Here is a 15,183-nt window from a genome sequence, read left to right as displayed (position 1 = left end):
AGGGGGTGAGGGGGTGGGAGGAGAGAGGGACCAGGTAGGGAGGAGGAGGGGTACCCGTGGGACCTCAGGATGGGGTGCACAGAGGCCTTGGGACCCCTGGATCCACTCTCTGTTGCCTCTGTGGCTCCAAGCACCTACCCTTCACCCCACAGCCACGGGAAGGGAATGAATGGGGGAAGGAAGGTAGCAACAGAGGGTACTGGGTGTAGCGCCCATCTGCTGGTCCCATCGCCCTCTGTGCCCTTTATGTCCATCCCTCCGGCGATTCCTGGGACCACAGGGTTTTTGCACTTGTTATTTCTATTTTGGATTAACGAATAGGTGTTCAGCATCTACAACTACTGTGTTCCAGTGACAGTCAACTGAGACGTGACTAAGACAGTCCCGTTCCTCAGAGGGCTTCCCGGCCAGTGCAAGGACACTGATGAGGAGGGACACAGTGAGAAAGGGGCTGGAGTGTGTGTGTGAGTGTGTGTGTGTGTGTGTAAGCAGCCTTAGATGGATGTGAGAAAAACCCTCTCTATAGGGCTGGTAGTGGCTCAGAGATGTCCAGGAAGCCTTTCCTGCTCCCCTGGACTGACACTTAGATGGTCTGAGACCCTTCCTTCAAGTGACATTGTGTCATGTCTTAGTTAATGTTCATCTCTGCCATCCCTTGTAAATGGCATGGGAACCAGACACCAGTGGCTCATACCTCTCACTCTAGCTATTCAGGAGGCTGAGATCTGAGGATCCAAGTTTGAAGTCAGCCCAGGAAGGAGTTTTACCTTCAATTAACCACCCAAACAAGCCAGAAGTAGAGCTATGGCTCAAGTGGTAGAGCCCTAGCATTAAGCGAAAAGCTAAGAAACTGCCTAGTTTCTGAGTTCAAGCCCCAGTACTAGTGCATGCATGTGCATGTGCAGGCATGCGCATGCACTCTCTCTCTCTCTCTCTCTCTCTCTCACACACACACACATACACACACATACACAAACACACAGTGATGTGGGTTAGGATTCTTCTGGAGGGATAGGAGGCAAGGGGAATGAAGGATGGGCAGTATTCCCATAAGAAAATGGAGACCACTCAGCCAGGCCAGGTGTCCAGATGGCAGAAACTTTTCTTCCCCTTCCCTGGCTCAAGGCCTGGACTCCATACCCCATTTGCCATTCACAGAAAAATCCCAGCAGGCCTGGTGGCAGAGAGCGTGGGGGAACCCTGGCACAGAAGGACCACTGTGGTGCCAGACTGCTCGCTGTGGGAGAACAGCCTGGGGGGAGAGCTGGGGACTGACTGCGCCTGTCTTGTCCCCTGAGCCAGACCAGCCCCCTCCCCCACCCCCCAGCTGTGTCTTTCTGGTGCTGCTTGGGAGATGGTCGTGGCTGGTGACATCCTGTTGGAGAACCAGGGCTACAATGACTTATCACTGGCAGAACCCCAAACAGCACCTCTCTGACCCTGGTCTCTAGTACCCAAATAGCTGTTTAGTTGGTGGTGTGTGTGTGTGTGTATGTGTGCTAATTCTGAGACTTGAACTCAAGACTTTGCACTCTCCATTAGCTTTTCTGCTTATAGCTGTCATCCCACCACTAGATCCATGGTGCCACTTTTTTTTTTTGGCTGGTTATTTGTTTCTGCCCAGGCTGGCTTTGAACTAAGATCCTCAGAGCCTGAATGGCTAGGATTATAGGTGTGAGCTATCTGCTCTTGGATGAAAGCTTGTGGTTTCTAGGCATAATGGGTTTCTCCCTGCCTTGCTCCCGCCATGCACACGCATCTGGCTCCGGTGGCAGGTTTCACTCTCAGGCTCATGGATGCCTGAGGAACTTCAACCACATCTCCCACCCTAGCCCTCCCCTCAGGGGATTGAGCGGCTGCCCCACATGGCTAGAGAGAGACACCCTCCCCAGGCTTTATTCAAGCTCGGGCAGGCAGAATCAAAGCAGCCTCCCACCCACCCAGCCGGCCAGCCCTCCCGCGGAATGGCTTTAAAAAAATTAATTTGCAGTGATTTACTTCCTTCTGTTCTGTGGGGATCACCAGCATTTTAAATGTGTATTTAAATCAGATTCAATGCGCCCAGCTAAACCTCCACTGGCTCTCCCTACCCGGAGCAGAAAGATGTCCGATTCAGAATCCGGTGGCTCAGGAGTTCAGCATCTCAGGGATGAGCTGTGTGACCTTGGGCAAATGACTTAACCTCTCTGCACTTCCATTGGTTCCTCTGAAGGCTGAGGTTAACGGTCATTCCTCCCTCACAGGGGTTATGACGGTTAAATTAGATGGTCTTCAGGGAAGATCTGTGTAATGCCAGACCGGCGCTTGCTGTGCCCCCATCCTGGCTGGCCCTGTTAATTAGCTGGGTGACCTTGGACAGTCACTCAGCCATCTCGGCCTCAGTGGCCCTCATTTACAAAACATAGGGGTTGTGAGTCGGGGGGTTGGGGGGAGATCAGTCACTCACATCCCCAGCCCAGAGCCTCTACTCACCTCCTCCTGCCCTCTGCCACCCTGTGTCCCCACAGCCACCCCATCCGCTGGTTTTAATTGGAGTGTCCCCCCACCCCAGCTGCCTCTCCTTGCTCCCCCTCCCCCCATGAAGCCACTGGGCTGCAATCCTATGGGCCTTGGGGCTCATTTTCAGGAGCAATTAACCGTGATGTCACAGGGCTGCCTGGGAAGTGGCTTCAGGATGGGGAGGGGTGCGTGGCCTCTCCTCACCCCCGGAAGAGGCCAGGACCTGCTTGTCTGTTGCTCCTCCGATCTGGGGAGAGGGGGGAATCCCTGGAGTTGGAGGGGGGCTGCCTCCCCACCCCCAAGCGCTTCCACCGCTGTACTTTATGAGCCCTCCAAGCCCAGTTGCTGCGTAAATGAGCTCGCCTCCTGCTTTTGTTGGCAAGTGCCGGTGCCTTGGAAGGGAGGGGCTTTGTCAGGAGAATGGAGCCGGTCTGTGTTTTTCTGACTTGGGGGTGGCGTGCTTCTGGAGCAGGGAGACTCCCCGCTTGCTCCTCAGTGTCAGCCCTTGCTCTCAGGCTTGCTGGTTTTGTTTGGGGTTTTTAAGTTCTGTGGCTTATGAGCCACATATGGTGTGTGTGTGTGTGTGTGTGTGTGTGTGTGTGTGTGTGTCTGTGTGTGTGTGTGTGTGTGTGTGTGTCTGTGTGTGTGTGTGTGTGTGTCTGTGTGTGTGTGTGTGTGTGTCTGTGTGTGTGTCTGTGTGTGTGTGTCTGTGTGTGTGTGTGTCTGTGTGTGTGTGTGTGTGTGTGTCTGTGTGTGTGTGTGTCTGTGTGTGTGTGTGTGTCTGTGTGTGTGTGTCTGTGTGTGTGTGTGTGTCTGTGTGTGTGTGTGTGTGTGTGTCTGTGTGTGTGTGTGTGTGTGTCTGTGTGTGTGTGTGTCTGTGTGTGTGTGTGTGTGTCTGTGTGTGTGTCTGTGTGTGTGTGTCTGTGTGTGTGTGTGTGTGTGTGTGTCTGTGTGTGTGTGTGTGTGTGTGTGTCTGTGTGTGTGTGTGTCTGTGTGTGTGTGTGTGTGTGTGTCTGTGTGTGTGTGTGTCTGTGTGTGTGTGTGTGTGTGTGTCTGTGTGTGTGTCTGTGTGTGTGTGTGTGTGTGTGTGTCTGTGTGTGTGTGTGTCTGTGTGTCTGTGTGTGTGTCTGTGTGTGTGTGTGTGTGTCTGTGTGTGTGTCTGTGTGTGTGTGTGTGTGTCTGTGTGTGTGTGTGTGTGTGTCTGTGTGTCTGTGTGTCTGTGTGTGTGTGTGTGTGTGTGTGTGTCTGTGTGTGTGTGTGTGTCTGTGTGTGTGTGTGTGTGTGTCTGTGTGTGTGTCTGTGTGTGTGTGTGTGTGTCTGTGTGTCTGTGTCTGTGTGTGTGTGTGTGTGTGTGTCTGTGTGTGTGTGTGTGTGTGTGTCTGTGTGTGTGTGTGTGTCTCTGTGTGTGTGTGTGTGTGTCTGTGTGTGTGTGTGTGTGTGTGTCTGTGTGTGTGTCTGTGTGTGTGTGTGTGTGTGTGTGTGTGTCTGTGTGTGTGTGTGTGTGTGTCTGTGTGTGTGTGTGTGTGTCTGTGTGTGTGTGTGTGTCTGTGTGTGTGTGTGTGTGTCTGTGTGTGTGTCTGTGTGTGTGTGTGTGTGTGTCTGTGTGTGTGTGTGTGTCTCTGTGTGTGTGTGTGTGTGTGTGTCTGTGTGTGTGTGTGTGTGTGTGTGTGTGTGTGTGTGTGTGTGTGTGTCTGTGTGTCTGTGTGTGTCTGTGTGTGTGTGTGTGTTGGCAGATCTCCCCCCTCCCCATGCTTTTGGCTTTTCCAGTGTATTCCATAGAAGCTAATTTCAAGGACTGAACTTTTCAAATCACTGCTTCAACAGCTTTTGAAAAACCTGGACCTAGTTACTCCTGTCACCCATGTGTAAAAATTTAGAAAGAGAGAGAGAAAAAAGAAGCCCACCCTGAGGGTGGGCGTCTGGGAGGATGGCAGGCTGCTGGCAGCCGGCGGTGTGCCTGGGCTCTCCCTCACAGATCGCCACAGACCTGAGGTCAAAGCTGAAATGTCGAGGGCTTCCCTGGGGAGGGGAGGCAGGATCCGCTCCGTGCCAAACATCTGGATATTGGGAAAACATCTGGGTGGCTGGGCTTTTCAGGTTCTGCCTGATATTTAATATTCCAAACATTGAGCCTGTCTCGCTCACCAAGTCACCAGGATTGCTCTTCCCCCACACACCCAGCCTCTGCCACCCCCTCCTCCACAGGCAGGAACTACTATTCCTTTGCTTCAGTTTCCCAGCATTTTTCCTCCTACTGGAAATCTGATGGGCTCCTGACATCATGGCTGGCGGCTGAGCGATGAAAGGGGAGGGGGGGGGGTACCACAAAGAGAAAACGACATATCAGATGGATTCTGAAATCACTGCACTCTGACGGGAGGAGTGGGCAGGAATGTGAGCTTTGCTTTCTAAAAATAAATACATAAATAAAAATAATACATAGAATAAAAAGACAATGCTAAGTCTGGTCCTCTGTATTAAAGAATTTCTTTCCCCCCAAACAATAAGCAAACTGTCCAGATATCCTCCCAGTCCAAATAGAAATGCTGGGTTTTTAACTAAACAAAAGTGGCTGACATGGGACCTTGAGCTTCCTGCGAGTGCTCATTTCTGTGCATTGTTTCGGGTCTTTATTCATTAATAAAGAGGAGTTAGGACTGGATTCTGTCTTCATTATTCAAATGAGATTGGCTGGGTTGGGTTTGGTTTTAGGGGGTAAATGGCAGGTTTCCAGGAACCCATTTTAGTTATGGACTAACCTTGGATCTGGCCCCATCTGTACACATTGTATTTTCTTGGATGTGGTCTTAGGGCTGCTTCTGGTGGGGCTTGAGGGGTGACAGCCAGTCAGCAACACCTGTGCCCTAGGGCTCTTCTTGGGGGTAAAAAACCTCTTTGAAAGAAGAGTCAGGAGGGGAAGGGAGGCAAGGGGACCCATAGCCCCAGCCCCAGGTCAGCCTGGGTGGGTGATCCATTGCCCTCCCCCCCCCCTTCAAAAGGGAGTGAAAAGCAAAAGAGCATCCAGGCCCAGGACCACCATCTACACCTGACCCCTGACACCAGCTGTTGGAAAGAATCTCAGTCTCTGTGTGAGTCAGGTCTGCCAACTTCCACTTTAGAGTCTAAGGCTGGAGTTCCAGCTTTACTGTGGCCAATCCATCGGGCCTTGGATGAGTCTCTCTACCTCATTTTTTGGGGGGTGAGGTGGGGAGGGGGAGTACAAGTACTAGGGCTTGAACCACCTGGGCCTCGGCGCTGTCTCTTAGTTTTTTTTCATTCAAGGCTAGAGCTCTACCACTTGAGCCACATCTTCACTTCCAACTTTTTGGTGTCTCACAGACTTTTCCTGCCTGGGCTGGCTTTGAACTGTGATCCTCAGATCTCAGCCTCCTGAGTAGCTAGGATTACAGGCAGGAACCACTGGTACTGGGCCTGTGTCTTTCTCAGCCCACCGGTGCAATGGCCCTGGCCTGCCTGTGGAGAGTTGAGCATCGCAGACCTGACCAGCTGCTCCCAAAGGACTTCCAGGCCTGGCTCAGCAGGGAGAGCTGCCTGGGCTTGTGTTCTGGCTCCGCCATCTGCTGTCAGCATTGCGCTGTTGAGCTCTGTGCCTTGGTTTCCCCATTTGCCAACCTCAAATAGGGGGCTGCTGAGAAGCTCCAGGGTTTCAGGCACCAGGAATGGAGGTCCACTTGGCAAGTGCTGGCTGTCATGATTTGTTTTCCTTAGCTGGCAGACCAGCCCTGGGATGGCCTGGGCCTGGAGGGAGATGCCAAGCTGGACACAGGTAGCAAGGACCAATGGTAACACTCAACTCTCTGTACAGAACTTCCCAGGGCTCCCCATTGCCCAAAGGGAAGTCCTCTTCTTTTTTTTTTTTTTTTTTTTTTTTTTGTCGGTCGTGGGGCTTGAACTCTGGGCCTGGGCGCTGTCCCTCAGCTCTTCAGCTCAAGGCGAGCGCTCTACCACTTGAGCTACAGCGCCACTTCCGGTTTTCTGGTGGTTTATTGGAGATAGGAGTCTCACGGTTTCTTCTGCCCGGGCTGGCTTTGAACCGCGATCCTCAGATCTCAGCCTCCTGAGTAGCTAGGATTACAGGCGTGAGCCACCAGCGCCCGGCTGGAAGTCCTCTTCTTTAGCCTGACTTTCTGGGTGCCTCATGCTGGGCCTCCTCTTGTGCTGTCATTCTCCCAGGACAGTTCTTCCTCCATAGACAGCGCTAAGGCCTCTGCACAGGCCTTCCTGCTTCCTTCTCCCGCCTCTGACCATGCTTCACACAGTGGCTGGAGCGGTCCTGTTAGGGGTTCAATCAAGTCCTGAACACCAGCCTTTTCTCTGCCCACCTCCATCTTGCTTGCCTGGAAGGCTCTGACCACAGAGCCCGGTCCTCAGCCCCTGGGGCTGACAGAGCCTCTGTGCCTCCGACTGTCAGCCCCATCCAGCGCCTCTCACCTCTCAGGCCACCTTTTTTTCAATGTGTGTTGATCTTTTTTTTTTTTTTTTTTTTTTTAAAGTTTATTTTGTCAGATATCAGGATAGCTACTCCTGCTTTCTTGTTGGGAGCATTTGCCTGGTAGATATTTCTCCATCCCCTCACTCAGAGTTTGTTTTTATGTTTGCCTGTGAGATGAGTCTCCTGAAGACAACAGATGGATGGGTCTTGCTTTCTGATCCAATCTGCAGTTCTTTTTTCTTTTTTTTTTGTTGGTTGTGGGGCCTGAACTCTGGGCTTGGGCACTGTCCCCCAGCTCTTCAGCTGTAGACCAGCACTCTACCACTTGAGCCACAGTACCACTTCCGGCTTTTTCTGCTTATGTGGTACTGAGGAATTGAACCCAGGGCTTCATGCATGCAAGGCAAGCACTCTACCACTGAGCCACCTTCCCAGCGCCTGTGTGTTGATCTTAACTTGAACTCAGAGCTGGGTGCTGTCCCTAAGCTTTTTTGCTCAAGGCTAGCATTCTACCACTTGAGCCACATCCACTTCTGGCATTTTGCTAATTTAATTGGAAATAAGAGTCTCATGACTTCCCTGCCCAGGCTAGTTTTGAACCGTGATCCTCAGATCTCATCCTCTTGAGTAGCTGGGACTACTGGTATGAGCCATGGCACTGGGCTCAGGCCATCTTTTTGTCATGCAGGTTCAGTTTTGATTCCATTCCTGACCCCCCCTCCCCCCGCCCTGCCCGCCCAGTGGTATCTTGCTTATAGTTTGTCTCTTTTCTGAGGAGATGGCTCTGCAGATGGAGCGGGGGTTCGGCTCCTCTGTGTCCCATCCATCCACCCATCTATCCAACACCTGGTTAGGGTAATCCGTAACCAGGGAAACAGCAGTGAGAAGATGGGCAGAGCCTTGTGCTAATGCCGCTTACATTCTGGTAATAAATATAGGTGTAACGTTAGTCTAGTAGTAATAAGCGCAGTGAAGGGAATGAGGAAGGGATGGGGGATGGTGGAGAGGGACTGTCTCTGAGCAGGTGAGGTCTGAAGCAAAGAAAAGAGGAAGCCAGGTAACATCAGAGGGAAGAGGGTTATGGGGGAAGGAACAGCAAGTGCAAAGATCCTGAGGTGAGGGTACACACGGCAACTGAAAGAATAGCAAGAGCAATGAGCAGGAGGGGGCAGCAAACGCTGGGGCCACAGGCAGGACTCTGCAATGATGGGGAGCCACTGGAATGATTGCAGCGCTCTGGGCAGCCCTAACAGGATTGCCCTGGCCACTGGGAGGAGGGGGCGGGGGAGGGGGGAGAGCTATGGGGAGGGCAGGCAGATGTCTAGACTAGAATCTCCGCTCTCCTCCAACCGTGTGATCTTGGCCACCTTACTTTGCATCTCTGGGGCTCAATTTCCCCATCTGTGGACTTCTAACCACATGCCTTTCCAACTGTGCTGTCTGTCCTGCTTCGAAGAAAGACTGTGACTCAAGCCAGGATGGAGCAGGGGAGAAATGAAGAGGAATAAGCACAGGGAACAGTGCGCAAAGACACGAGCCTCCTCCTGGCTGCATCTCTCCCTGAGTCCCTGGTGAGGCCCACCCCTGGGGTGCTCAGGGTTTTGTTCTCTAGGGTCCCCCACACTTCTGAGCACAATGTCCTATAGAAAGGCTTGTCTGCATGTCAAGGCTTGCTTAGAGCCAAGCAGTGACCAACAGCGACATTTACCACATTGCTGATAATGGCACACATAGGACTTGAACCCAGACCTGCCTGGTCCACGCCCGACTGTCCTCACCCAAGTCTCACCACAACCTTCGGTGCTCTGGAGAGCTGGCATGGGTGTGGGAGCCAGGATCGTGTGGGGGTGAAGGAGAGGGCTGGGGGGGCTGCCTTCGGGGGGTCACACCTCCTTTGGAGGTAGGTGTATATTTGTGGAAAGCTCTCAGCCTTTTCCCTTAGCTAGAGCTTCTGTGAAAACTTTAGATGCTTCTGGAATGTTCTGAGCTTGTTAACTCCTTAGAGCTTCCCAACTGCCTCTTGCAGTGAGAGCTATTATCCTCCCTGCTTTACAGCTGGGGAAACTGAGGCTGAGAGAGAGATCCAGAGGAGGCCCCTTGGCTAACTGGGACACCCTGTGGTGTTCGTGGTGACTTCCGGCCTGGAACCAAGGACTGGCTCTGTGTTCTCTGGAGCCGGTGTTTGGGCCTAACCAGGGAGTTTCAGAGGCCAATTTCCTTCAGGATTTTCTTTCTCTTCTGTACCAAGGTAGGGTCTTAGCAAGCTCAAACTCCCATGTCACCACCAGAGTCCACATAGCCTGTGCCGTGGGGAAGGAGAAGGACTATGGTTCTAAGCAGGGCAGCGTTCTTTGATTCTCCAGCCCTCAGCGCTGACGCCTGCAAGGCAGGGAGGATTAACAGCCAGCCATCAGGAGTGTGTGCAGTCACAGAGCTATGTAAAGCACCAGGCCTTTTCTCCCATAGAAGGTGCCCAATAGTCAGGCGCTGGTGGCTCTTGCCTATAATCCTAACTACTCAGGAGGCTGGGATCTGAGAATCCTGAAAAGTCTGTAAAACTTATCTCCAATTAACCACCAAAAAGCTGGAAACAGGGCTGCGGCTCAAGTGGTACAGCACAGGCCTTGAGTAAAAATGCTCAGGGGCAGTGCCCAGGTTCTGAGTTCAAACCCCAGGATTGGCACCAGAAAAATAGAGGCTGCATTCTGAGCATCAAAGTTTCAAGCCAACCAGGGAAAGATAAATTCATAAGACTCTTAAACCTCAAGTTAACCTTCAAGAAGCTGGGAGTGGAACTGTGGCTCAAGCGGTAAAGTGCCATTCTTGAGTGAAAAAGTCCAGCAAGAGTGCAAGGCCCTGAATTCAAGCCCCAGTACTGGTGTGCCCACACACACATATGTTTGCACACATGTGCGTGCGTGCGTGCGTGCGTGCGCACACATACACACATATACAAAATGTGCCCACAGACAGGCATTAGTGGCTCATGCCTGTAATCCTAGCTACTCAGGAGGCTGAGAACTGAGGATCAAGGTTCAAAGCCAGTGTAGCAGAAAAGACCATGAGGCTGGGATCTAAGAATCCTGGTTCAAAGCCAGCTCAGGCAGGAAAGTCTGTGAAACTTATCTCCAATTAACCACTAGAAAACTGGAAGTGGCACTGTGGCTCAAGTGGTAGAGTGCTAGCCTTGAGCTGAAGAGCTGAGGGACAGCGCCCAGGCCCAGCATTCAAGCCCCATGACCCCAAAAATAAATAAAATAAATAAAATGAGCCCAGTAAATGCCACCTTCCACTTCTGAGCCTCTAAGCTTCCCATGACAGACTATGAGAGGGAGTAGGGGAGGGGCCTTCTCCTTAGCCATAGTGGACACAGTGGGCTCAAACAGTAGAACCAGGCAGTGTCAGTTGTGACATTCATTCAGTCATCTATCTGCTCATTTCTTTATTCTGCACGCTTGAAGATGGCCTCGGCATTCACTGCAGACCCTAGGTTCAGAGCTGGGACACAATATAGCACAGGACAGACAAGACAGACAAAATCCATCTTTACAGAGATTGCATTCTAGCAGAGGAAAGCAGACACACACAAAAAAACCTAATAAGAAAGCAACATATGTTCTGATCAAGAGTGTTAAATGCTAAAGAGAAAAATAAAACAGGGACTGGAGATGGGGGGATGTTTTGCTTTTCAATTATAAATAGGTGTCCAAGGAAGGTCTAATTGAGCAAGTGGCATTTGAGCAAAGAGAGAAAGGGGTGAAGAACGCCTCACAGGGTTCCTGGGGACACGCATTCCAGGAGGAGGGAAAGGCAGGGCTCAGGCAGGAGAGGAGAATGGGTTTGGCTGAGCGAGGGAAGGGGGGTGGAGCAGAGGGAGCAGATGAACTCCAGGAGGAAATGGGGGCCAGATGGTGAGGCCCCTGGGCACCCCATTTCAAAGGATCCCTTTAATTACTGAGATCCAGTGGGCTGGAGGAGGAGTGAGCAGAAGAGCTCTCTTGGTGAGGATAATGTACCAGGATTTGGGGCTGGGTGGGCTCGGTGATGGGAGAGGGCAGGGGTGCTGAGGTCCATTTTTTCTGGGGAGGCTGGACCCGTCTAGAGGCTAAAGCTGAGCCCTTTCCAATCGGCCTTCCTGCCTGTCCCGCACATTCACCCACATCTGCCCATCCTTCTGCTCTGTCCTCCCTCCTTTCTGCCTCCCGCCTATCCTGAGCCACTACAGCTCCCCAGCTAAGCACTGTCTTGGATTCTGGAGCCCACACCTATCCACTTGATGGGCCTTGTCCCCGCACTCCTGGACTTCTGTATCTTGGCCCCAAGTTACATCTGCACAGGGCAGAATCTGAACCAATGGATGCTCATAATTCTGTCCAATGTAGGGCCACTCAGCAAGTTTGTGTCTGCATGTGATTCGATAGCTAAGCATTTCTATGTCACTTAAAATTCTGTCACCATCTGATAGAACCTCCTGGTGCTGTCATACCTTCCGGATGGTCCCAGGGAAGCCAGGTATGGGCAGCTGTGTGTGGCTGAGGCTCTGGGCAGGAGCTGCCAAGGAGGCTGCCTTCTCAGCCTGGAAGAGGGGGAGAGAAGTTTCTGGAAGGAGGTGTGGTGCAGAGGACAGTGCATGGTGGGGAGTGGGCTGGATGTGGGGAGGGCTGGGGCAGATTCTCAAAGCCAGGTGGGCCCACGTACTGTGGGGGGCTGTGTGGGTTTAGCCTCTGTTCTGGGAACTGTGGGAGCCATTGAAGGTTTGTTTCTAAGCTGTGGAAGATCCTATCCTGTGCTGATTGCTTTTTCTTTTTCTTTTTGGTGGGCGGCGGGGGTGGGGTGGTGAGGAGTACTAGCATTTGAACTCAGGGCCTCACACTTGCTGGCAGCCAGCCCTCTACCACTGGAGCCAAGCCAGCTTGGGGCTGGTTTCAGTCTGAGCTCCTCTTCTCTGTGGCCTCCTGGCTAGCTGAGATGATAGGCATTCACCACTGTGCCAGGCACTGTGCTAATTCTTCACTTGGGACAACATGGAGGGTGAGCTGGAGAAGCATGTGTGAAGAAGGGTGGTTGGAGAGAAGGCCAAGACCCTACCTGCAGGTGACCCCTGACCTGCAAGGGGGTCAGGGAAGTGGGAAGTGTGTCACCCGGGCCAGTGCATGGGCCTGGTATGGGGGCTGGTGCTGGCTGCTGGGGTTGCAGTCTCCCACCTCAGATGACCTCACCTGCCAGTCATGGTCCTTCCACACTTCTTCTTGCCCCACCCGGAGCCATCCTGGCCTCTTCCTCTTCACACTGGGTTTGCCCCAGTTACAAGCAAATCCTGGTTCGTGCTGTTCCTGGGGCTTGAACTCAGGGCCTGGGCTCTGTCCTTGAGCTTTTTGCTCGAGGTTAGTGCTCTACCACGGGAGCCACAGCTCCACTTAGAGCTTTTTGGTGTATAATCGGAGATAAGTCTCATGACTTTCCTGCTTGGGCGGGCTTCAAACTGGTCCTCAGAACCCAGCCTCCTGAGAAGTAGGATCACAGGCACGAGCCACTGAGGCCTGGCTACACTTCCATGATTGTAGCTCCCTAATTCTTCCCAGCCTGTTCCTGGTCTCTGTCAGCACTGCCTCTGCCTGAGGCTGAGCCCTGCCTCTCCAGGCTTCTCAGGCCTCCATCCTTGCTCTGCTGGACCTCTCTTTGCAGAACAGCCAGAGGGACCATTCTGGCACTTGAAGGTGGCATGCGGCCCTGCCTTTTGCCTGGTGGGACAGAGGCTACATACTCTGTAGCCCACACCTCCCAGCCTGGTTGGTCTTGCACTGACCTGTTTATCCTTGCTTCAAGCATTTGGCCAAGGCTTCCTGGGTACTTCTCTGCACCCCACGTCATCCTGTGCTGCACAGAGGTGGAAGGCAAGGTCTGGTTCCAGAACCATTGGGTTCCCAAGAGGGGCAGGGGCTGAGTCTGGGCAAAGCTCAGCTCTGGCTCTCAGGAACCTGTGCGTGTGTATGTGTGTGTGTGGGGGTGTATGACACTTTTTACACTGCTTTATGAAAATATAATTTATATACCATAAAATGCACTCTCCACCATGCCAATTCACTATGTTGTCCATGCTAGCTTCTAATTCTCAATCCTCCTGCATTAGCCTCCCAAATTGCTGGGATTACAGGCATATATCACCTTAGTTGGCTTAAAATCCACCCTTTTAAAGTATACAATTCAGTGGCTTTTATTGTATTTAATAATCCTCCAAAGAAATCCTATACCCATTAGCAGTCACTCCTGTGCCTTCCTCCTCAGGCCCTGGCCACCACTAATCTACTTTGTGTCTCTATGGATTTGCCAATTTTGGACATTTCATATAAATGGAAGAAGACAATATGTCACATTTTGTGTCTTACTGTTTTCACTTAGCATAAAAAGATTCATCCACATAGCTATGACATCCGCCTCTGTATAAATAATATAATCTAATAAAAGAAAGATTATAATTGTAGCCCTTCTGCACATCACCTTTATAATAACAATTTTAAAAAGCCATGTAGCAACATATATTCAAACTTTATGCCTTTTTATGACTGAATGGATCTACCACATTTGGTTATTCACCCACCTGTTAGTGAATACTTGGGTTATTTCCATTATTTGGCTATTATCAATAATGTTGCTACAAATATCCATATACAATTTTCCTTTTTTCGTTTGTTTGTTGATCATGGGCCTTGAACTCTGGGCCTGGACATGCCGTTCCTGAGCTCTTCAGCTCAAGGGGAGTACTCTACCACTTGAGCCACAGCACCACTTCCAGTTTTGTGGTGGTTAATTGGAGATAAGAGTCTCCCATGACTTACCTGCCCTGGTTGGCTTTGAACTGAGATCCTCGGATCTCAGCCTCCTGAGTAGCTAGGATGATAGGTGTGAACCACCGGTGCCCAGCTGTTTTAATTTTTTTGTTTAATTTTTTGAAACAGGGTCTCATTATGAAATCCAGGGCTGTCTGGGAACTCCCTCTCTGTAATGCTGAGATTATAGGCATGCCCTACCGTGCCAGGCTGTATTTTCATTTATATATGTGGAATTTCTTGGTCCTATAATAACTCGTGTACCTTTCGACAAACACATTGATTGTGCTCCTCCATTTTGCATTCCCACTAGCAGTGCATGACTATCCTGGTCCCGCTCCGTCCTCACCAACACTGGATACTGCCTCTTTTTATTACAGTCTTCCCGGTGGGTGTGATGTGGTCTTTGTGTTTTTTTCTAATGACTAATCATATTGGACGTACCTTCTTGTATTCATTGGCCATTTGTACATCTTCATTGGAGAAATGTCTAAACTCTGCCAGTTTAAAGCTGGCTTATTTGTCTTTTATAATTGATTTGTAGGCGTTCCATATATTTCTAGACAGCCCTTTACCAGGGAAAAGGAGCTGAGATATTGAGCAAAGGGGTCGAATACCTGGGGCTGCCCGGCCCCACACTTCCGCTTCAGGGGCTGTGGATGCAGGTCTTATCTGGGAGGGAGGCCATCCGCTCCAAGATCCTCTTGCCCACTTCTTTTTTTTTTTTTTGCCAGTCATGGGCCTTGAACTCTGGGCACTGTCCCTCAGCAATTCAGCTCAAGGCTAGCACTCTACCACTTGAGCCACAGCGCCACTTCTGGCTTTTTTCTGCTTATGTGGTGCTGAGGAATCGAACCCAGGGCCACATGCATGCAAGGCAAGCGCTCTATCACTGAGCCACCTTCCCAGCCCCTTGCCCACTTCTTTTGCCCCTCTGGCACCACCCAGCTAGTGTTTCCCAGGTCTTATGGCACCCCTACCCTCCGCAGGATGAGGGAAGGGAAAGCTGTCTCCTTTTAGAGGCAGTCATAGACAAGTGCCACCTGCCCCACGCCTGCCAGGACACTGCCACAGCCATTGCTGTGGCCCAGAGGTCAAGACCCAGCCCCGCTGCGGCCGCAGGAGAGACGAGTCTGCGCGGTGGGATGGAGGGTGGCCAGGGCAGCCGCAGGCCCCTCGTGCCAGGCCCTCCCTCTCCTTGCTTATTTAAACTTTCCTGAACTTTCCATGGTTTGTAAGCTGAGCTTCTATGACTCTGAGAACCAAGGGAAATGTAAAAAAACAAAACCCAACCACAGCCGCTGGCTGATTTGGCTTCGAGGTCTGGGCGGTTTTCTCGGTGGCCGGCAGACACAGGCACAGGACTTCGTTGGATCCCATGTGGCAGCTCACCTCTTGTGCAGC

General features: G+C 51.7%; 1 protein-coding gene across 1 annotated transcript in view; it reads left to right on the top strand.

The window, feature by feature from the left end:
- Positions 1–15,183, top strand: part of Tcf20 (transcription factor 20) — a 187,681-nt gene that overhangs the window by 843 nt on the left and 171,655 nt on the right. The window lies entirely within an intron of this gene.

Source organism: Dipodomys merriami, unplaced genomic scaffold, assembly GCF_024711535.1.
Source record: "Dipodomys merriami isolate MVZ:Mamm:240054 unplaced genomic scaffold, mDipMer1.0.p SCAF_55, whole genome shotgun sequence".
Lineage (NCBI taxonomy): Eukaryota > Metazoa > Chordata > Mammalia > Rodentia > Heteromyidae > Dipodomys > Dipodomys merriami.
Note: the sequence above shows the minus strand (reverse complement) of the source record. Positions and strands in the feature narration are given on the sequence as shown.